The sequence below is a fragment of the Danio rerio genome, chromosome 20 (assembly GCF_052040795.2).
Source record: "Danio rerio strain M-AB ecotype USA chromosome 20, GRCz13ab, whole genome shotgun sequence".
Taxonomy (NCBI): Eukaryota; Metazoa; Chordata; class Actinopteri; order Cypriniformes; family Danionidae; genus Danio; species Danio rerio.
Window position 1 is genome coordinate 34,609,880 of NC_141040.1, and position 21,776 is coordinate 34,631,655.

The window sequence follows — 21,776 nt, forward strand, 5'->3', positions numbered from 1 at the left end:
TTTATTATTATATTTAATTAAATATTTTTTAATTGAAAAGAAGTTGTCAAACGTGGAGCGAAAAGGGCCAATGTGTTCTTTTTTCATTTATTTCATATTCATATACTTGTTTTCTATGTTGTGTATTTTTTTATTTATAAAAATGATATACATAATGTAGTCAACATTTATACTGGATATAAACGTTTTATCAAAGTTGTCCTAAAACTATTTAGCAACACCCTAAGTCCTATGACAATTTTAAACAGCTGTTTCTGTCCACTTCAAATGCTGAGCACTGTGCACGTGTCTGTGTACGTGTCTTTTAGTGTTTAATTAATATATTAAGCATGTTTATGTACGTTACACGTTTAGTCACTTAAAAATGACTGCTTGTTTATAAACCGAATGAAAACACTCGCAGCATTATTTAAATGCTTCACGCGGGAATGTTGAACGAATTGAATCACTGATCTAGAATGCGGAGCCATGACAACAGTGGAACGGTTGGAGAAAGTCAGACATTTCTTTGACAAATTCAGTCAATCCTCGTCTTTCCTCAGAAGTTGAGAAGGTATGTTTTGCTTATTTCCACTTAATTTCTGTTTTAGTTTAGCATTTTATGTGTTTTCTAAGCTTTCACCCACGCTGAATGTTTCAGATAGACGTTATCTTCCCGCGTTTAGTTGGTTTTTGGTCTTTTGTTGTTGCTTATATGGTAACATTCGGTAAGGCGACATTAGTATTTGACTTAATAATGTATCTTTATTTTCCACACTCCTTTTCCTTATAACCGTGTTACAGGTTAGCTATACTGTACCTATCATTGAGGTAAGGATGGCTTTATATTCGCACTTGTGACATGGTCCCTATATTGTCTATCGAGCTATTTTGAATATTCATAAGCCAAATTGTGAACATTTCATAAAGGAGATTAAACAAAATTATACTACACTGCGTAACATTAACGTTAGAAACAGAAAAGTTAATAACATTATGTAAGCATTTTGTAGATATCATTTGATTTGAATGTTTATTATTATCTTACCTTTTTATCTATTTTACCCCTGGCATCTATCTGTTTTTACTTTGATTGTAGCTAAATTACTTTCGTATTGTTATTTTGTTTTATTTGTTCATAATTGTTGTGAGATGTACAGGGGCGGATTTAGTGATTTGAGCGTCTTAAGCAAATCCAGCCATGGGGCTTAAAAAATATTTTAAAAAGTCCTAAAATGCACCCTTTCTACTTTAATTTTAATTTACAGTTCAGTCGATATAAAGTAAACTAGAATCCACTAGAGCTGCAAAATGAATCAATGCAACTCAATGTAATTATGTGATTAATTATGAATGTTATTTTCCCTACAAAACAACAAAACATAATCTCACAGAAATGTTTTCAATTCAATTCAGCTTTATTTGTACAGCGCTTTTACAATGTAGATTGTGTCAAAGCAGCTTCACATAAATGGTCATAGTAACTGGAACAGTGTGGTTCAGGTTTTAGTGTTTTAAGTTCAGTTTAGTTCAGTTTAGCTCAGTTCAGTGTGATTTAATCATTACTGAGAGTTCAAACACTGAAGAGCAAATTCATCGATGCGTATCTCTACCAATCCTGAACCATGCGAGGCAGTGGCCACAGCGGAGAGGGAAAAAAAACTTCACCTGATGGGAGTGAAGAAAAAAAAAAACTTGAGAGAACCAGCACATTCTAATGCTGTTTTGGGACATTTTGGGTCCCAGCAGTACTAAAATGCACCCTTTTTACTTTTATTTCATTTTTTTTATTTAGAAGCTTTTTTTGGTCACATAAAACGTATTTTCTATGTTTTATCTTAATGCAATCTCTAATTTTTAAATGATTTGTTTTCTTAAAATTAATTTACAATATATATATATATGGGGTGGTGGACACATTTGTGCAGTTATAATAATTTTAATATTTTTATTTTAATATAATTAATATTTTATTATGTGATATTATTATAAGAATACATTATTATAATAATATTTTTAATTTGAATCATATTTAATTACATAAAATGTTATTTGTTTGACTCTCACTATACAAAATATGATAGAAAACAATGTTATATATAGTTTGTAGGTTGTTTTGTGTCTTTTTGTGCCGTTTTATCTTTTTTTTCCCAGATTTCGGGATTATAAGGTAACATTTTATCCGGGATTTCGGGATTATAAGGTAACATTTTGTTTGTTTCTTTTATTTTTTTTTTTTGCCATAGTTGATGTTTGTTTGTTTCTTTATACTCAAGCTTAATGTTACTATTTAATGTTTTCTTTGTGTAGTTTCTATTTGTTGTTGTTGTTGTTTTGTCTCTTTTTGTGTCTTTTTTTTTTTCTTTTTGCACAGATTTTGAGGTTAAAAGGTAAAATGTTTGGCTCTGTGTTGGCTGAGTTAGTGGGGATGTGGTGGGTGGGCCATCATTTACTCAGCCATTGTATCTTGATATTTTCTTCAAGCACTTTATATATAGTTTTTAACCTTTTCTCTCTTTATGAAGTTATTGAGGTTGCAATGTTATTATTAACGTTTTCTGTTTTTTTCTTTGTGTTATTTGTTGTTTGTTTTTTAGTCACCCAAGCTCAGTTTACCTAGCTGTTGTTTTCTTTGTGTAGTTGTTGTTTTTTTTTGTGTCTTTTTGTCATTTATCCAGATTTCGAGATTATAAGGTAACATTTTCTCAATTATTTTTTATAATATTTGATATTTCTTTGTTTCTTTATAGTCAAGCTCAATGTTACCGGTTAAGGTTTTCTTTGTGTAGTTTCTATCTCTTTGTTGTTGTTGTTGTCTTTTTTGTGTGTTTTTTTGTCCTTTTTCCTAGATTTCAGGATTATAAGGTAACATTTTCTGTTTTTTGTGTGATGTTTGACATTTATTTGTTTCTTTGTACTCAAGCTCAATGTTACTGGTTGATGTTTTCTTTGTGTAGTTTCTATCCTGTTGTTGTTGTTGTTGTTGTTTTGTCTTTTTTGTGTGTGTTTTTGTCTTTTTTTCAGATTTTGGGATTATAAGGTAAAATTTTCTGTTCTTTTTTGCAATAACTCATATTTGTTTGTTTCTTCATACTTAAGCTCAATGTTACTGGCTAATGTTTTCTTTGTGTAGTTTCTGTCTTGTTGTTGTTGTCGTCTTTTTTGTGTGTTTTTTTTTTGTCCTTTTTCCTAGATTTCAGGATTATAAGGTAACATTTTCTGTTTTTTGTGTGATGTTTGGTATTTGTTTCTTTATACTCAAGCTCAATGTTACTGGCTAATGTTTTCTTTGTGTAGTTTCTATCTTGTTGTTGTTGTTGTTTTGTTTTGTTTTTTGTGTTTTTGTCTTTTTTTTCAGATTTCAGGATTATAAGGTAAAATTTTCTGTTCTTTTTTGCAATAACTCAAATTTGTTTGTTTCTTCATACTCAAGCTCAATGTTACTGGCTAATGTTTTCTTTGTGTAGTTTCTATCTTGTTGTTGTTGTCTTTTTTGTGTGTTTTTTTGTCCTTTTTCCTAGATTTCAGGATTATAAGGTAACATTTTCTGTTTTTTGTGTGATTTTTGATATTTATTTGTTTCTTTATACTCAAGCTCAATGTTACTGGTTGATGTTTTCTTTGTGTAGTTTCTATCCTGTTGTTGTTGTTGTTGTTGTGTCTTTCTTTGTGTGTTTTTGTCTTTTTTCCGAGATTTCGGGATTATAAGGTAAAATTTTCTGTTCTTTTTTGCAATAATTCATATTTGTTTCTTTATACTCAAGCTCAATGTTACTGGTTGATGTTTTCTTTGTGTAGTTTCTATCCTGTTGTTGTTGTTGTGTCTTTTTTGTGTCTTTTTGTCTTTTTTCCCCAGATTTCGGGATTGTAAGGTAACATTTTCTCAGTTTTTTTATAATATTTAACATTTGTTTGTGTAGTTTCTATTTGTTGTTGTTGTTGTTTTGTCTCTTTTTGTGTCTTTTTTTTCTTTTTGCACAGATTTTGAGGTTAAAAGTTAAAATGTTTGGTTCTCTGTTGGCTGAGTGAGTGGGGATGTGGTGGGTGGGCCATCATTTACTCAGCCATTGTATCTTGATATTTTCTTCAAGCACTTTATATATAGTTTTTAACCTTTTCTCTCTTTATCAAGTTATTGAGCTTGCAATGTTATTATTAACGTTTTCTGTGTTTTTCTTTGTGTTATTTGTTGTTTGTTTTTTAGTCACCCAAGCTCAGTTTACCTAGCTGTTGTTTTCTTTGTGTAGTTGTTGTTGTTTTTTTTTTGTGTCTTTTTGTCTTTTATCCAGATTTCGAGATTATAAGGTAACATTTTCTCAATTATTTTTTATAATATTTGATATTTCTTTGTTTCTTTATAGTCAAGCTCAATGTTACCGGTTAAGGTTTTCTTTGTGTAGTTTCTATCTCTTTGTTGTTGTTGTTGTCTTTTTTGTGTGGTTTTTTTGTCCTTTTTCCTAGATTTCAGGATTATAAGGTAACATTTTCTGTTTTTTGTGTGATGTTTGACATTTATTTGTTTCTTTGTACTCAAGCTCAATGTTACTGGTTGATGTTTTCTTTGTGTAGTTTCTATCCTGTTGTTGTTGTTGTTGTTGTTGTTTTGTCTTTTTTGTGTGTGTTTTTGTCTTTTTTTCAGATTTTGGGATTATAAGGTAAAATTTTCTGTTCTTTTTTGCAATAACTCATATTTGTTTGTTTCTTCATACTTAAGCTCAATGTTACTGGCTAATGTTTTCTTTGTGTAGTTTCTGTCTTGTTGTTGTTGTCGTCTTTTTTGTGTGTTTTTTTTTGTCCTTTTTCCTAGATTTCAGGATTATAAGGTAACATTTTCTGTTTTTTGTGTGATGTTTGGTATTTGTTTCTTTATACTCAAGCTCAATGTTACTGGCTAATGTTTTCTTTGTGTAGTTTCTATCTTGTTGTTGTTGTTGTTTTGTTTTGTTTTTTGTGTTTTTGTCTTTTTTTTCAGATTTCAGGATTATAAGGTAAAATTTTCTGTTCTTTTTTGCAATAACTCAAATTTGTTTGTTTCTTCATACTCAAGCTCAATGTTACTGGCTAATGTTTTCTTTTGTGTAGTTTCTATCTTGTTGTTGTTGTCTTTTTTGTGTGTTTTTTTGTCCTTTTTCCTAGATTTCAGGATTATAAGGTAACATTTTCTGTTTTTTGTGTGATGTTTGATATTTATTTGTTTCTTTATACTCAAGCTCAATGTTACTGGTTGATGTTTTCTTTGTGTAGTTTCTATCCTGTTGTTGTTGTTGTTGTTTGTCTTTCTTTGTGTGTTTTTGTCTTTTTGTGTCTTTTTGTCTTTTTTCCCCAGATTTCGGGATTGTAAGGTAACATTTTCTCAGTTTTTTTTATAATATTTAACATTTGTTTGTGTAGTTTCTATTTGTTGTTGTTGTTGTTTTGTCTCTTTTTGTGTCTTTTTTTTCTTTTTGCACAGATTTTGAGGTTAAAAGGTAAAATGTTTGGTTCTCTGTTGGCTGAGTGAGTGGGGATGTGGTGGGTGGTCCATCATTTACTCAGCCACTGTATCTTGATATTTTCTTCCAGCACTCTACACCCAGATTTCGGGATTTTAAGGTAACATTTTCTTTTCTTGACTCGGTCACCCCAACAGCGCGCCTCTCCGGAGAGCGCGCTCAGCTAATGCTGAACTGTCTGAGAGAGTTCAACAGCAAAATAGTGGTCCCACTGAAATTATTTTAGAGGCTCCTGGGGCATATGGTATCCGCAGCCACTGTCACGCCGCTCACATTACTTTATATGAGACCACTTCAGCACTGGCTTAACGATCGAGTCCCCAGACGCGCATGGTACGCGGACACACCGAGTGTCTGTTACTGTGCTATGTCGCTGCAGCCTCAGCCCTTGGAACGACCCCTCAATTCTACAGGCCGGAGTACCTCTAGGACAGGCGTCCAGTCATGTTGTAGTATCAGCAGATGCTTCCAGCACGGGCTGGGTGGCTGTGTGTTGCAGGCATGCAGCTGCGGGCCTTTGGAAAGGAACCCAGTTGCATTGGCATATCAATCGTCTAGAGTTGTTGTCAGTGTTCCTCACTCTCCACCGTTTTTTTTCAGTGCTGGAGCAGCAGCACATGCTGGTCAGGACGGACAGGTTCCCCCGAGAATGCTCATTGCTAGTTGTTTTTTTCTCTGACCGAGGGCTCTCTCGGCACAGATGCACTAGCCCACAGCTGGCTTTGGGGCATGCGCAATTATGCAATATCCCCAGTGAGCCTGCTCATGCAGTTACTGTGCAAGGTCAGGGAGGACAAGGAGCAGGTCTTGCTAGTTGCGGCCCTCCCCTGGCAGATCCCTTTGAGAGAGGACCTACTCTCTTAGGGACAGGGCACCATCTAGCACCCTCGCCCCAATCTTTTGAACTTACACGTTTGGTCCTTAGATGCGAGGAAGACTTGGGTAACCTACCGACTGCGGTGGTTAGAGAGCCTCCTCCTCGATTGCGCCTACGCCCTGAAGTGGAGTCTATTCACTGAATGGTGCGTCTCTCGCAGAGAAGACCCCCAAAATTGCCAGATCAGCGTTGTGCTTTACTCCAAGAGAAGCTGAAGAGCAGGCGGTTGCCCTCCACACTCAAGGTTGCATGGCTGCCATCTCCGCTCATCATGACGCGGTGGCTGGCAGCACCGTGGGAAGTCATAACCTCATCATTCGGTTCCTAAGAGGCGCTATGCGAATTAATCCATCCCGCCCTCCTGTCATGCCCTCTTGGGATCTCGCCCTCGTTCTCACAAGCCTGCGTCAGATCCCTTCGAACCTCGACTCAGTATATTTAAGATTTTTCTCCCTGAAGACAGCTCTGCTGGTCGCGTTGACATCAATTAAGAGGGTCAGGGACCTGGAGGCATTTGCTGCCCACGGAGGAGGCAGATCTAGCCCTTTCATTACTTTGTCCAGTTCGCGCTTTGCGGATTTATCTGGACCGCACTCAGAGCTTTAGATCATCTGAGCATCTCTTCGTCTGTTATGGTGGTCGGCAGCAGGGAAGTGCCGTATCGAAACAGTTATTGGCCCACTGGATGGTAGATGCCATCTCCCTCGCTTTCCAGAGTCAGGGCATCCGTGACCCCCAGGAGTGCGTGCGCACTCCACTCGGAGCTTCGCATCTTCTTGGGCGCATGCACGCAGCGCCTCGGTTTTACAATCTGCAAGTGGAGCCGTTTTCCTCAAGAGTATTAGGTAACCCTTGGTGATTGAAGAAACAACTCAATTAAGGTATTGAAATGCTTGCTGCACCATTCTCCATAACATATGTGCGCTTTTTCACTCTGTCAGTAAAGTACCCCGCTAAGGTGAGCCATGCAGTTTCCTTCTGGGCCCCCAGCACTGACTCAGTGGAGGAGTCACTAGCTGGCCCATTACGTTGTAGGTCTGCCCGCGTTTTGGGTATAGGTGCCCGCTATGTGTGATCCCGACTACACTTATTCAGCCACGGTGCAGTCCCCCCTCACAGGCGGACCCGTGTCTTCCCTCTCCACTAACCATCTTATTGTATGCGTACTCCTCCTTCTTAGGGCTAGTCTATATATTCCGCCATCATATCTCCCCATTTGGGTAGCGGGTGGCCTCTGCAGTGTCTTCCTCTTCGGTACTGCATGCTTTCCCAACGTACTGTCATATTTAAATTCCTAGAAATTATCTAGACGTTTGCGGCTCCCGAAAAATATATCTAAGTCTGTAAATCTTCTTTGAAGTGGGAAAAGTAAGGGCCAGGGATCACGTTGGAAGACCGCGCCTCTCTATGATGCAGGTGCGCTTGCGCTAAGCTTTTTTTCACGCATTTCAGACGATTGGCTTTCTAAACGAAATCCCCATACAATCCACTAATAGCATTTTCGGGTTACATTAGTAAGCAGAGCGTTTCTTTACACAGTTTCTGCAAATTTTGCCAATAGGCTCATCTAAATTGGTTTTTCATTCGATTGAAAGCCAAAATATTGCCAGTCAGATAAAGTAACTTTCGATTTTGAAAGAGCTGCTTCAGTAATGAAAGACACAGTTGGCGGAAACACACATGCACGCACACACGCACGGTCACACACACATACACACAAGATACACTTATATACCTTTTCATTTATTTAACATTTAATGCATAGCAAATTAATTTAAAAAAAGAAAGGCATAACTTCGGAAATAGTGCTCACTGCGGTTTCTGTGCTTTGTTTCTCTGCCTATGGCTTGTCAGTGGTGCGGCATTGCTTAATCACTTTTGTTTTAATCGGAGAATAAGATTATATAGCCTATTTTAGTTATTTAGCATAATATATAGTTATTTAGTCTAATTAGTGTAATTTAAAAATATATAAATTATTTAGTCATTTTTGGATTTAGGCATAGGCCAAGTATAAAACATAATTTTACTTAAGAGTAAGATTATGCGGTTTAGTTTTTTTTTTTGATGGCACTGTATTGCATGTCGAATGTTAAAAATACAAATATTTTTATTAAACAAGTGCATACCACAATATATTTTTGTAGGTGTAAACTTTATTTATCTTTAATATAAATATAAAATTGTAAATGGCGACGCAGTGGTGCAGTAGGTAGTGCTGTCACCTCACAGCAAGAAGGTCGCTGGTTCGTTGGTTCCAGCCTCGGCTGGGTCAGTTGGCTTTTCTGTGTGAAGTTTGCATGTTCTCCCTGCATTTGTGTGGGTTTCCTCAGGGTGCTCTGGTTTTCCCCACAGTCCAAAGACATGCGGGGCAGGTGAATTGGCTTAATTGTTCGTAGTATATGAGTGGGAATGAGTGTGTGTGGTTGTTTCCCAGAGATGGATTGCGGCTGGAAGGGCATCCGTTGCATAAAAACATGCTGGATAAGTTGGCGGTTGATTCTGCTGTGACAACCCCAGATTTATTAAGGGACTAAGCCGAAAAAGAAAATGAATGAATTAATAAAATTGTATACTATGCAATGCATAGTGCACCTAAGAAAAAAAGGTACACCTAGGCAAAAAGTTAGTCTAGAGCCGGTGTGTCAAACGTACGGCCCGCGGGCCGGATTAGGCCCGCAAACAAACGCAAGATGATTTTGTAAGCTGCAACTTTTCAATAAAATATACTGCTGTTCAAATTGTGCCCACTGGATGGCGCAATAGCAAACTGTTAATTTTATCCGATCCAAAAGCCTGAATCAGCATCAGTTTGACAGCCATCTTGGAGAGAAAGACCTCATCCATAACCCTGTCCTACCATACCAGTGCTTCCCACACATAGACTTTACGTGGGTGGGTCGCCCGGGTATATTTGGTGGTGATGACACATGAATAATACTAATATTATCATCCTTTTACACTTTTTTTGTATACGTCTAAGAAAAATAAACATTTGCGATTGATTAACCAGTGGAAAATCTTCCACTCTGCACGTTTCCTACTGTTGATTCTGTGTGTGCGTTATCTGTCACTCACACAGGAACTCTCACATGCTCTGTAGACCCACAGAGACACGCCTTTTCTGCCAAAATGCATCCGACTGTAGTTTCTGAATCTTCTAAAATATTCACGATTTAGGTTTTTGCTTTCTAAAGTTGCCGTTATTTGTATGCGTTTTTGCATTACCATTTTGCAGCTGACTGTGCACTTACAGCCGTGAGAAAAACATTAAATTATTAATTGTTTAATAAATGACACAGATAAACTTTATACTCTGAGGGAACAATATTACATCTATAATGGCTGCAAAATATTAGTACACCATTAGAAATGGCTAATCAACTAATTTGCTTTATTTAAATATTCTACAATTTTTATTCTAGTAATTATTATAATTTTATCAATAATGTCTTTTTTTATTCATTTTTTGTTCTTTATTTCTTATTTGCTGTACATTTTAGTAATTTAATAACGTTAATATATTACATACTTTATACATATCTAAAATGCTTTGATGATACTGTAAATGTCATTCCAACATCAGATGATTTGTCATAGTAGAAATATTAACAAAAGGATTTTATTCATGGAGACCAATCAAAAACAATCGACAATCAATAATTTATTTAGTATAAATACAAGTTTCTGTAACACTAACTTAAACTGAAACATACCTTTGTACATGAAAGAGCAGGTTCTCTGTAACCTTTAAGACAAACTCGTCGCATCGGAAACGACTCTGGCTTATGACGTCTCCTTCGCGGCCGTTTCACCATGTATGAGTCTCTGTCCCATTTGTACACATGATTTAAATTAATGCTTTTTGTCTCCCAAATTCACATAATAAAGAGAATGATAAAATAACGCTGTTAACCATTTAACTGTAAACGTTTCTGTTCAGAACGATTAAAGTTAGTTTTTTCATTTTTTTGTCTTTGTTTCTGTAAATTGTCATTTGTTTCCGTTTTTCGTGTCCTTTTTCTTGAACCGGTTCAGAGCCCTGCTTGTCGCCCAAGCTTAGTGTAACTAGTTGTTGTTTTCTATGTGTAGTTTATATATGTTGTTGTTGTTGTTTTGTCTTTTTTTGTGTCTTTTAATCCAGATTTCGGGATTTTAAGGTAACATTTTCTCTGTTCTGTTTTATAATATTTGATATTTGTTTGTTTCTTTACATTCAAGCTCAATGTTACTGGTTAATTTTTTCTTTGCGTGGTTTATATGTTGTTGTTGTTTTGTCTCTTTTTGTGTATTTTTGTCTTTTTACCCAGATTTCGGGATTATGAGGTAAAATGTTTGGTCCTCTGTTGGCTGAGTGAGTGGGGATGTGGTGGGTGGGCCATCATTTACTCAGCCATTGTATCTTGATATTTTCTTCAAGCACTTTATATATAGTTTTTCACTTTTTGCCTCTTTATCAAGTTATTAAGTTTACAATGTTATTATGAACATTTTCTGTGTTTTTCTTTGTGTTATTTGTTGTTTGTTTCTTGTCGCCCAAGCTCAGTGTAACTCGTTTACCATGTGATTGGATGACTATTAAGTGACTGAATAACATCGGCTCAGTCATCATTTACTCACCTTCATGTTGCGTCACATTCGTATGAGGTAAAATGTTTTGATTGAAATAATATGAGAGTTATTCCCCAGTACTGGGTTGTGGCTGGAAAGGAATCCTCTGCGTAAAACATGCCAGAACATTTGGTGGTTCATGTGGAGACCCCTAGTAAATCAGGGACTAAGCCGAAGGAAAATGAATGAATGAGTATGAAAGTAAGTAAATGATGGCTTCTTTTATTGGAGGCATGAATTTGAAGGAAACACACGAGTAACGGACCAACAAGGAAAAGTGAAGATCGCATGAACTATTTACAGATGATATCAGTGAGATCTTTTCTTGTATATGATGTGTTAACCTCTTCTGTATATTTCTGAAAATTTTAAATGATGTGCACTGTATGTTGTACTAATGCAGAATCTTGTTTATTTTTTTACTGTTTACCTGTTGTACATAGAATATTACCCGGTGTACCTGAGATATGAACATGTCCTATCTAAATAAATAAGACAAATACAACACAGTTAGAAATAATGAAGGGTAAAAGAGTCTTACCCACCTTTTTATGTCTGTGATGAAAAAAATATGATCATGAAACAATTAATATTCTTCTTTATTCTAAGAGGGTTTTGATCATGTTATTGGAACTACTAGATGTCTAATCTACAAACACTTTTCACTTTATATGCTTTAGTCTTTGCATGGCTTTTTGACCGGACACACTCTTGCATTACAATCTTCTACAAAATCCATTTCCCTCATAAACTGTTATGAGAGACATATTAAATTAGATAATTGTTAAAAGCACACTGGTTGTTTCAATATATTTAAAACTGACATTTTCCACTAGCTGGTTGAATAAAAATAGCTGCTGCCGGTGTGAACTTCTCCATTACTTATAGAACACCAAGTGTTGTACTTCTCTTTGTTTTGTCAATGTCCTATAGCTCATTTCTACATTTTAAGTGCCACTGGCCAGCTCCTGATGTCCTCAAACTAGATAAAAACTGTTTATAATGTTTATTAGTAAAATACAGGTCAAAAAATTATTATTCAACTTTTTTTTTGGTTGAATGTAACACCAAACACACAATTGTTCAGAATATATTGTTTTTAACAAAACCATGAGTCTTAAACTCAATTTCTGGAGGGCCACAGCTCTGCACATTTTTTTCCAACCCTAATCAAACACAGCTGATCCAACTAATCAAGGTGTTCAAGACTGAAGCTGCAGTCACACTGCACTTTTCTCCACATTGACTTCCATGCATACGCACGAGAATGCATCAGACCAGAAACACAAGCTCATCACTTGACTGCGTGAGACCAATCGAAGATCAAAACATGACCTCTCTGTAGAGGAATTTAAAATATGGAGCAATCGCTCGCTTTTTTAAATGTCTAATCATCTTGTTTAATCCTGCCCCCTTTCGCAGTGCCAGTATTTTGCATGCTCAAACTCTACTGTGACCGCAGCTTAATAGAGACTATTAAGCAAGTGCGAGTTGGAGTTGGTTAGAGCTAAACCATGCAGATCTGCAGCCCTCCAGGAATTGAGTTTGAGACCACTGAAAAAAAACTTTCAAAAACTTACACAAGTTTTTAACAACATGAGGCATGTATAAATGTTACTAATTGAATTTTCACGTTTATTTTGTTTGAACTGTTCTGATGCAGTTAAACAGATTACTTTAATCCTAGATACATGTTAAAATTAAGCGTCCTCTGTTGCCCCCTATTGATGATGGCAGTTTTGACACTTTACAGATTATTTATGCATTCCACTCTAACTGGTTGATATAACATACTGTATATATTACAAAGAAGCATTTACATTTCATTAAAATGCAGCCCTATGTCCTTATACAAAAATAAAATCTTTAAATGTGAAAATCATAACATCAGCATCTTTAAAAGTAAAATACATGAATACATTTAGGGATATATAACAGTTAACCATTAAATGACAAAATTTAATATAAAGAACTAAATTAACAGATCTCGTACTGACATATGAACTTAAACTTGTATACTTATATTTAAATACTCTATACGGTATACTCATTCATTCATTTTCTTTCCGGCTTATTCCCTTTATTAATCTGGGGTCGCCACAGCCGAATGAACCACCAACTTATCAAGCATATTTTTTTACCAGCAGATGTCCTTCCAGCTGCAACCCATCACTGGAAAACATCCATACTCATTCACACACACACCATGAACAATTTGCCTTACCCAATTCACCTACCACGTCTTTGGGAAAACCTGAGCATTATATGCGTACATACTTATTTACTTATATTTATACTTATATATTATATTTATTATTATATTTAATTAAATATTTTTTAATTGAAAAGAAGTTGTCAAACGTGGAGCGAAAAGGGCCAATGTGTTCTTTTTTCATTTATTTCATATTCATATACTTGTTTTCTATGTTGTGTATTTTTTTATTTATAAAAATGATATACATAATGTAGTCAACATTTATACTGGATATAAACGTTTTATCAAAGTTGTCCTAAAACTATTTAGCAACACCCTAAGTCCTATGACAATTTTAAACAGCTGTTTCTGTCCACTTCAAATGCTGAGCACTGTGCACGTGTCTGTGTACGTGTCTTTTAGTGTTTAATTAATATATTAAGCATGTTTATGTACGTTACACGTTTAGTCACTTAAAAATGACTGCTTGTTTATAAACCGAATGAAAACACTCGCAGCATTATTTAAATGCTTCACGCGGGAATGTTGAACGAATTGAATCACTGATCTAGAATGCGGAGCCATGACAACAGTGGAACGGTTGGAGAAAGTCAGACATTTCTTTGACAAATTCAGTCAATCCTCGTCTTTCCTCAGAAGTTGAGAAGGTATGTTTTGCTTATTTCCACTTAATTTCTGTTTTAGTTTAGCATTTTATGTGTTTTCTAAGCTTTCACCCACGCTGAATGTTTCAGATAGACGTTATCTTCCCGCGTTTAGTTGGTTTTTGGTCTTTTGTTGTTGCTTATATGGTAACATTCGGTAAGGCGACATTAGTATTTGACTTAATAATGTATCTTTATTTTCCACACTCCTTTTCCTTATAACCGTGTTACAGGTTAGCTATACTGTACCTATCATTGAGGTAAGGATGGCTTTATATTCGCACTTGTGACATGGTCCCTATATTGTCTATCGAGCTATTTTGAATATTCATAAGCCAAATTGTGAACATTTCATAAAGGAGATTAAACAAAATTATACTACACTGCGTAACATTAACGTTAGAAACAGAAAAGTTAATAACATTATGTAAGCATTTTGTAGATATCATTTGATTTGAATGTTTATTATTATCTTACCTTTTTATCTATTTTACCCCTGGCATCTATCTGTTTTTACTTTGATTGTAGCTAAATTACTTTCGTATTGTTATTTTGTTTTATTTGTTCATAATTGTTGTGAGATGTACAGGGGCGGATTTAGTGATTTGAGCGTCTTAAGCAAATCCAGCCATGGGGCTTAAAAAATATTTTAAAAAGTCCTAAAATGCACCCTTTCTACTTTAATTTTAATTTACAGTTCAGTCGATATAAAGTAAACTAGAATCCACTAGAGCTGCAAAATGAATCAATGCAACTCAATGTAATTATGTGATTAATTATGAATGTTATTTTCCCTACAAAACAACAAAACATAATCTCACAGAAATGTTTTCAATTCAATTCAGCTTTATTTGTACAGCGCTTTTACAATGTAGATTGTGTCAAAGCAGCTTCACATAAATGGTCATAGTAACTGGAACAGTGTGGTTCAGGTTTTAGTGTTTTAAGTTCAGTTTAGTTCAGTTTAGCTCAGTTCAGTGTGATTTAATCATTACTGAGAGTTCAAACACTGAAGAGCAAATTCATCGATGCGTATCTCTACCAATCCTGAACCATGCGAGGCAGTGGCCACAGCGGAGAGGGAAAAAAAACTTCACCTGATGGGAGTGAAGAAAAAAAAAAACTTGAGAGAACCAGCACATTCTAATGCTGTTTTGGGACATTTTGGGTCCCAGCAGTACTAAAATGCACCCTTTTTACTTTTATTTCATTTTTTTTATTTAGAAGCTTTTTTTGGTCACATAAAACGTATTTTCTATGTTTTATCTTAATGCAATCTCTAATTTTTAAATGATTTGTTTTCTTAAAATTAATTTACAATATATATATATATGGGGTGGTGGACACATTTGTGCAGTTATAATAATTTTAATATTTTTATTTTAATATAATTAATATTTTATTATGTGATATTATTATAAGAATACATTATTATAATAATATTTTTAATTTGAATCATATTTAATTACATAAAATGTTATTTGTTTGACTCTCACTATACAAAATATGATAGAAAACAATGTTATATATAGTTTGTAGGTTGTTTTGTGTCTTTTTGTGCCGTTTTATCTTTTTTTTCCCAGATTTCGGGATTATAAGGTAACATTTTATCCGGGATTTCGGGATTATAAGGTAACATTTTGTTTGTTTCTTTTATTTTTTTTTTTTGCCATAGTTGATGTTTGTTTGTTTCTTTATACTCAAGCTTAATGTTACTATTTAATGTTTTCTTTGTGTAGTTTCTATTTGTTGTTGTTGTTGTTTTGTCTCTTTTTGTGTCTTTTTTTTTTTCTTTTTGCACAGATTTTGAGGTTAAAAGGTAAAATGTTTGGCTCTGTGTTGGCTGAGTTAGTGGGGATGTGGTGGGTGGGCCATCATTTACTCAGCCATTGTATCTTGATATTTTCTTCAAGCACTTTATATATAGTTTTTAACCTTTTCTCTCTTTATGAAGTTATTGAGGTTGCAATGTTATTATTAACGTTTTCTGTTTTTTTCTTTGTGTTATTTGTTGTTTGTTTTTTAGTCACCCAAGCTCAGTTTACCTAGCTGTTGTTTTCTTTGTGTAGTTGTTGTTTTTTTTTGTGTCTTTTTGTCATTTATCCAGATTTCGAGATTATAAGGTAACATTTTCTCAATTATTTTTTATAATATTTGATATTTCTTTGTTTCTTTATAGTCAAGCTCAATGTTACCGGTTAAGGTTTTCTTTGTGTAGTTTCTATCTCTTTGTTGTTGTTGTTGTCTTTTTTGTGTGTTTTTTTGTCCTTTTTCCTAGATTTCAGGATTATAAGGTAACATTTTCTGTTTTTTGTGTGATGTTTGACATTTATTTGTTTCTTTGTACTCAAGCTCAATGTTACTGGTTGATGTTTTCTTTGTGTAGTTTCTATCCTGTTGTTGTTGTTGTTGTTGTTTTGTCTTTTTTGTGTGTGTTTTTGTCTTTTTTTCAGATTTTGGGATTATAAGGTAAAATTTTCTGTTCTTTTTTGCAATAACTCATATTTGTTTGTTTCTTCATACTTAAGCTCAATGTTACTGGCTAATGTTTTCTTTGTGTAGTTTCTGTCTTGTTGTTGTTGTCGTCTTTTTTGTGTGTTTTTTTTTTGTCCTTTTTCCTAGATTTCAGGATTATAAGGTAACATTTTCTGTTTTTTGTGTGATGTTTGGTATTTGTTTCTTTATACTCAAGCTCAATGTTACTGGCTAATGTTTTCTTTGTGTAGTTTCTATCTTGTTGTTGTTGTTGTTTTGTTTTGTTTTTTGTGTTTTTGTCTTTTTTTTCAGATTTCAGGATTATAAGGTAAAATTTTCTGTTCTTTTTTGCAATAACTCAAATTTGTTTGTTTCTTCATACTCAAGCTCAATGTTACTGGCTAATGTTTTCTTTGTGTAGTTTCTATCTTGTTGTTGTTGTCTTTTTTGTGTGTTTTTTTGTCCTTTTTCCTAGATTTCAGGATTATAAGGTAACATTTTCTGTTTTTTGTGTGATTTTTGATATTTATTTGTTTCTTTATACTCAAGCTCAATGTTACTGGTTGATGTTTTCTTTGTGTAGTTTCTATCCTGTTGTTGTTGTTGTTGTTGTGTCTTTCTTTGTGTGTTTTTGTCTTTTTTCCGAGATTTCGGGATTATAAGGTAAAATTTTCTGTTCTTTTTTGCAATAATTCATATTTGTTTCTTTATACTCAAGCTCAATGTTACTGGTTGATGTTTTCTTTGTGTAGTTTCTATCCTGTTGTTGTTGTTGTGTCTTTTTTGTGTCTTTTTGTCTTTTTTCCCCAGATTTCGGGATTGTAAGGTAACATTTTCTCAGTTTTTTTATAATATTTAACATTTGTTTGTGTAGTTTCTATTTGTTGTTGTTGTTGTTTTGTCTCTTTTTGTGTCTTTTTTTTCTTTTTGCACAGATTTTGAGGTTAAAAGTTAAAATGTTTGGTTCTCTGTTGGCTGAGTGAGTGGGGATGTGGTGGGTGGGCCATCATTTACTCAGCCATTGTATCTTGATATTTTCTTCAAGCACTTTATATATAGTTTTTAACCTTTTCTCTCTTTATCAAGTTATTGAGCTTGCAATGTTATTATTAACGTTTTCTGTGTTTTTCTTTGTGTTATTTGTTGTTTGTTTTTTAGTCACCCAAGCTCAGTTTACCTAGCTGTTGTTTTCTTTGTGTAGTTGTTGTTGTTTTTTTTTTGTGTCTTTTTGTCTTTTATCCAGATTTCGAGATTATAAGGTAACATTTTCTCAATTATTTTTTATAATATTTGATATTTCTTTGTTTCTTTATAGTCAAGCTCAATGTTACCGGTTAAGGTTTTCTTTGTGTAGTTTCTATCTCTTTGTTGTTGTTGTTGTCTTTTTTGTGTGGTTTTTTTGTCCTTTTTCCTAGATTTCAGGATTATAAGGTAACATTTTCTGTTTTTTGTGTGATGTTTGACATTTATTTGTTTCTTTGTACTCAAGCTCAATGTTACTGGTTGATGTTTTCTTTGTGTAGTTTCTATCCTGTTGTTGTTGTTGTTGTTGTTGTTTTGTCTTTTTTGTGTGTGTTTTTGTCTTTTTTTCAGATTTTGGGATTATAAGGTAAAATTTTCTGTTCTTTTTTGCAATAACTCATATTTGTTTGTTTCTTCATACTTAAGCTCAATGTTACTGGCTAATGTTTTCTTTGTGTAGTTTCTGTCTTGTTGTTGTTGTCGTCTTTTTTGTGTGTTTTTTTTTGTCCTTTTTCCTAGATTTCAGGATTATAAGGTAACATTTTCTGTTTTTTGTGTGATGTTTGGTATTTGTTTCTTTATACTCAAGCTCAATGTTACTGGCTAATGTTTTCTTTGTGTAGTTTCTATCTTGTTGTTGTTGTTGTTTTGTTTTGTTTTTTGTGTTTTTGTCTTTTTTTTCAGATTTCAGGATTATAAGGTAAAATTTTCTGTTCTTTTTTGCAATAACTCAAATTTGTTTGTTTCTTCATACTCAAGCTCAATGTTACTGGCTAATGTTTTCTTTTGTGTAGTTTCTATCTTGTTGTTGTTGTCTTTTTTGTGTGTTTTTTTGTCCTTTTTCCTAGATTTCAGGATTATAAGGTAACATTTTCTGTTTTTTGTGTGATGTTTGATATTTATTTGTTTCTTTATACTCAAGCTCAATGTTACTGGTTGATGTTTTCTTTGTGTAGTTTCTATCCTGTTGTTGTTGTTGTTGTTTGTCTTTCTTTGTGTGTTTTTGTCTTTTTGTGTCTTTTTGTCTTTTTTCCCCAGATTTCGGGATTGTAAGGTAACATTTTCTCAGTTTTTTTTATAATATTTAACATTTGTTTGTGTAGTTTCTATTTGTTGTTGTTGTTGTTTTGTCTCTTTTTGTGTCTTTTTTTTCTTTTTGCACAGATTTTGAGGTTAAAAGGTAAAATGTTTGGTTCTCTGTTGGCTGAGTGAGTGGGGATGTGGTGGGTGGGCCTTCATTTACTCAGCCATTGTATCTTGATATTTTCTTCAAGCACTTTATATATAGTTTTTAACCTTTTCTCTCTTTATCAAGTTATTGAGCTTGCAATGTTATTATTAACGTTTTCTGTGTTTTTCTTTGTGTTATTTGTTGTTTGTTTTTTTGTCACCCAAGCTCAGTTTACCTAGCTGTTGTTTTCTTTGTGTAGTTGTTGTTGTTTTTTTTTTGTGTCTTTTTGTCTTTTATCCAGATTTCGAGATTATAAGGTAACATTTTCTCAATTATTTTTTATAATATTTGATATTTCTTTGTTTCTTTATAGTCAAGCTCAATGTTACCGGTTAAGGTTTTCTTTGTGTAGTTTCTATCTCTTTGTTGTTGTTGTTGTTGTCTTTTTTGTGTGGTTTTTTTTGTCCTTTTTCCTAGATTTCAGGATTATAAGGTAACATTTTCTGTTTTTTGTGTGATGTTTGACATTTATTTGTTTGTTTGTACTCAAGCTCAATGTTACTGGTTGATGTTTTCTTTGTGTAGTTTCTATCCTGTTGTTGTTGTTGTTGTTGTTGTTTTGTCTTTTGTGTGTGTGTTTTTGTCTTTTTTTTTCAGATATTGGGATTATAAGGTAAAATTTTCTGTTCTTCTTTGCAATTACTCATATTTGTTTGTTTCTTTATACTCAAGCTCAATGTTACTGGTTGATGTTTTCTTTGTGTAGTTTCTATCCTGTTGTTGTTGTTGTTGTTGTTGTTTGTCTCTTTTTGTCTCTTTTTCAGTTTTTTGCACAGATTTTGAGGTTAAAAGGTAAAATGTTTGGCTCTGTGTTGGCTGAGTGAGTGGGGATGCGGTGGGTGGGCCATCATTTACTCAGCCATTGTATCTTGATATTTTCTTCAAGCACTTTATATATAGTTTTTCACTTATTCTCTCTTTATTTTTACATTTTCTGTGTTTTTCTTTGTGTTATTTGTTGTTTGTTTCTTGTCGCTCAAGCTTAGTGTAGCTAGTTGTTGTTTTCCTTGTGTAGTTGTTGTTGTTATTTTGTCTTTTTTTGTGTCTTTTTGTCTTTTATCCAGATTTCGAGATTATAAGGTAACATTTTCTCAATTATTTTTTATAATATTTGATATTTCTTTGTTTCTTTATAGTCAAGCTCAATGTTACCGGTTAATGTTTTCTTTGTGTAGTTTCTATCTTGTTGTTGTTGTCTTTTTTGTGTGTGTTTTTTTGTCCTTTTTCCTAGATTTTGGGATTATAAGGTAACATTTTCTGTTTTTTGTGTGATGTTTGATATTTATTTGTTTTCTTTATACTCAAGCTCAATGTTACGGGTTGACGTTTTCTTAGTGTAGTTTCTATCACATTGTTGTTGTTGTTGTTGTTGTTGTTGTTGTTGTTTTGTCTTTTTGTGTGTGTGTTTTTTTTTTCAGATTTCGGGATTATAAGGTAACATTTTCTGTTCTTTTTTTGCAATAACTTATATTTGTTTGTTTCTTCATACTTAAGCTCAATGTTACTGGCTAATGTTTTCTTTGTGTAGTTTCTCTCTTGTTGTTGTTGTCGTTTTTGTGTGTGTGTTTTTTTTGTCCTTTTTCCTAGATTTCAGGATTATAAGGTAACATTTTTTGTTTTTTGTGTGATGTTTGATATTTGTTTGTTTCTTCATACCCAAGCTCAATGTTACTGGTTGATGTTTTCTTTGTGTAGTTTCTATCCTGTTGTTGTTGTTGTCTTTTTTTGTGTGTTTTTGTCTTTTTTCCCAGATATCAGGATAATAAGGTAACATTTTTAAAAATCTTTTTTAATGTTTGATATTTGTTTGTTTCTTTAAACTCAAGCTCAATGTTACTGGTTAATGTTTTTTTTGTGTAGTTTCTATGTTGTTGTTGTTGTCTTTTTTGTGTGTTTTTTTTTGTCCTTTTTCCTAGATTTCGGGATTATAAGGTAACATTTTCTGTTTTTTGTGTGATGTTTGATATTTATTTGTTTCTTTATACTCAAGCTCAATGTTACTGGTTGATGTTTTCTTTGTGTAGTTTCTATCACGTTGTTGTTGTTGTTGTTGTGTCTTTCTTTGTGTGTTTTTGTCTTTTTTCCGAGATTTCGGGATTATAAGGTAAAATTTTCTGTTCTTTTTTGCAATAACTTATATTTGTTTGCTTCTTCATACTTAAGATCAATGTTACTGGCTAATGTTTTCTTTGTGTAGTTTCTGTCTTGTTGTTGTTGTCGTTTTTGTGTGTGTTTTTTTTTTTGGTCCTTTTTCCTAGATTTCAGGATTATAAGGTAACATTTTCTGTTTTTTTTTGTGATGTTTGATATTTGTTTGTTTCTTCATACTCAAGCTCAATGGTACTGGCTAATGTTTTCTTTGTGTAGTTTCTGTCTTGTTGTTGTTGTTGTCTTTTTTGTGTGTTTTTGTCTTTTTTTCAGATTTCATGATTATAAGGTAAAATTTTCTGTTCTTTTTTGCAATAACTCATATTTGTTTGTTTTTTCATACTCAAGCTCAATGTTACTGGCTAATGTTTTTTTTTGTGTAGTTTCTATCTTGTTGTTGTCATTTTTGTGTGTGTTTGTTTTTTTTTTTGTCCTTTTTCCTAGATTTCAGGATTATGAGGTAACATTTTCTGTTTTTGTGTGATGTTTGATATTTGTTTGTTTATTTATACTCAAGCTCAATGTTACTGGTTGATGTTTTCTTTGTGTAGTTTCTATCCTGTTGTTGTTGTTGTTGTTGTTGTTGTTGTTGCGTCATTTTTGTGTGTGTTTTTGTCTTTTTTCTCAGATTTCGGGATTATAAGGTAACATTTTTTAAAATCTTTTTTAATGTTTGATATTTGTTTGTTTCTTTAAACTCAAGCTCAATGTTACTGGTTAATGTTTTCTTTGTGTAGTTTCTATCTTCTTGTTGTTGTTGTTGTTGTTGTTGTGTCTTTTTTGTGTCTTTTTGTCTTTTTTCCCCAGATTTCGGGATTGTAAGGTAACATTTTCTCAGTTTTTTTATAATATTTAACATTTG

At 33.4% G+C, this 21,776-nt stretch overlaps 3 long non-coding RNA genes across 4 annotated transcripts; all 3 read left to right on the forward strand.

Annotated features, from left to right (window-relative positions):
* Positions 1 to 473: 473 nt before the first annotated feature.
* LOC141379297 (uncharacterized) lies at positions 474 to 5,131 on the forward strand. 2 transcript variants are annotated; one of them, XR_015518550.1, is made up of 13 exons: positions 474 to 553; positions 2,134 to 2,182; positions 2,577 to 2,844; positions 2,937 to 3,019; positions 3,113 to 3,188; positions 3,277 to 3,353; positions 3,447 to 3,516; positions 3,609 to 3,688; positions 3,778 to 3,851; positions 4,515 to 4,634; positions 4,728 to 4,802; positions 4,891 to 4,967; positions 5,062 to 5,131. It is a non-coding gene; the product is annotated as an uncharacterized LOC141379297 (long non-coding RNA). The 2 variants fall into 2 exon arrangements; XR_015518549.1 differs by lacking the exons at positions 4,515 to 4,634; positions 4,728 to 4,802; positions 4,891 to 4,967; positions 5,062 to 5,131 and having other exon boundaries at positions 3,778 to 4,499.
* An 8,635-nt stretch (positions 5,132 to 13,766) lies between these two features.
* Positions 13,767 to 19,379, forward strand: LOC141379301 (uncharacterized). The gene is made up of 14 exons (XR_015518548.2): positions 13,767 to 13,821; positions 15,845 to 16,112; positions 16,205 to 16,287; positions 16,381 to 16,456; positions 16,545 to 16,621; positions 16,715 to 16,784; positions 16,877 to 16,956; positions 17,046 to 17,119; positions 17,783 to 17,902; positions 17,996 to 18,070; positions 18,159 to 18,235; positions 18,330 to 18,399; positions 18,492 to 19,199; positions 19,292 to 19,379. It is a non-coding gene; the product is annotated as an uncharacterized LOC141379301 (long non-coding RNA).
* Positions 19,380 to 19,781: 402 nt separating this feature from the next.
* Positions 19,782 to 21,737, forward strand: LOC147832243 (uncharacterized). Its single transcript, XR_015945610.1, has 12 exons — positions 19,782 to 19,846; positions 19,942 to 20,013; positions 20,107 to 20,200; positions 20,295 to 20,369; positions 20,462 to 20,533; positions 20,627 to 20,698; positions 20,791 to 20,870; positions 20,964 to 21,040; positions 21,134 to 21,203; positions 21,298 to 21,374; positions 21,466 to 21,558; positions 21,652 to 21,737. It is a non-coding gene; the product is annotated as an uncharacterized LOC147832243 (long non-coding RNA).
* Positions 21,738 to 21,776: the final 39 nt, after the last annotated feature.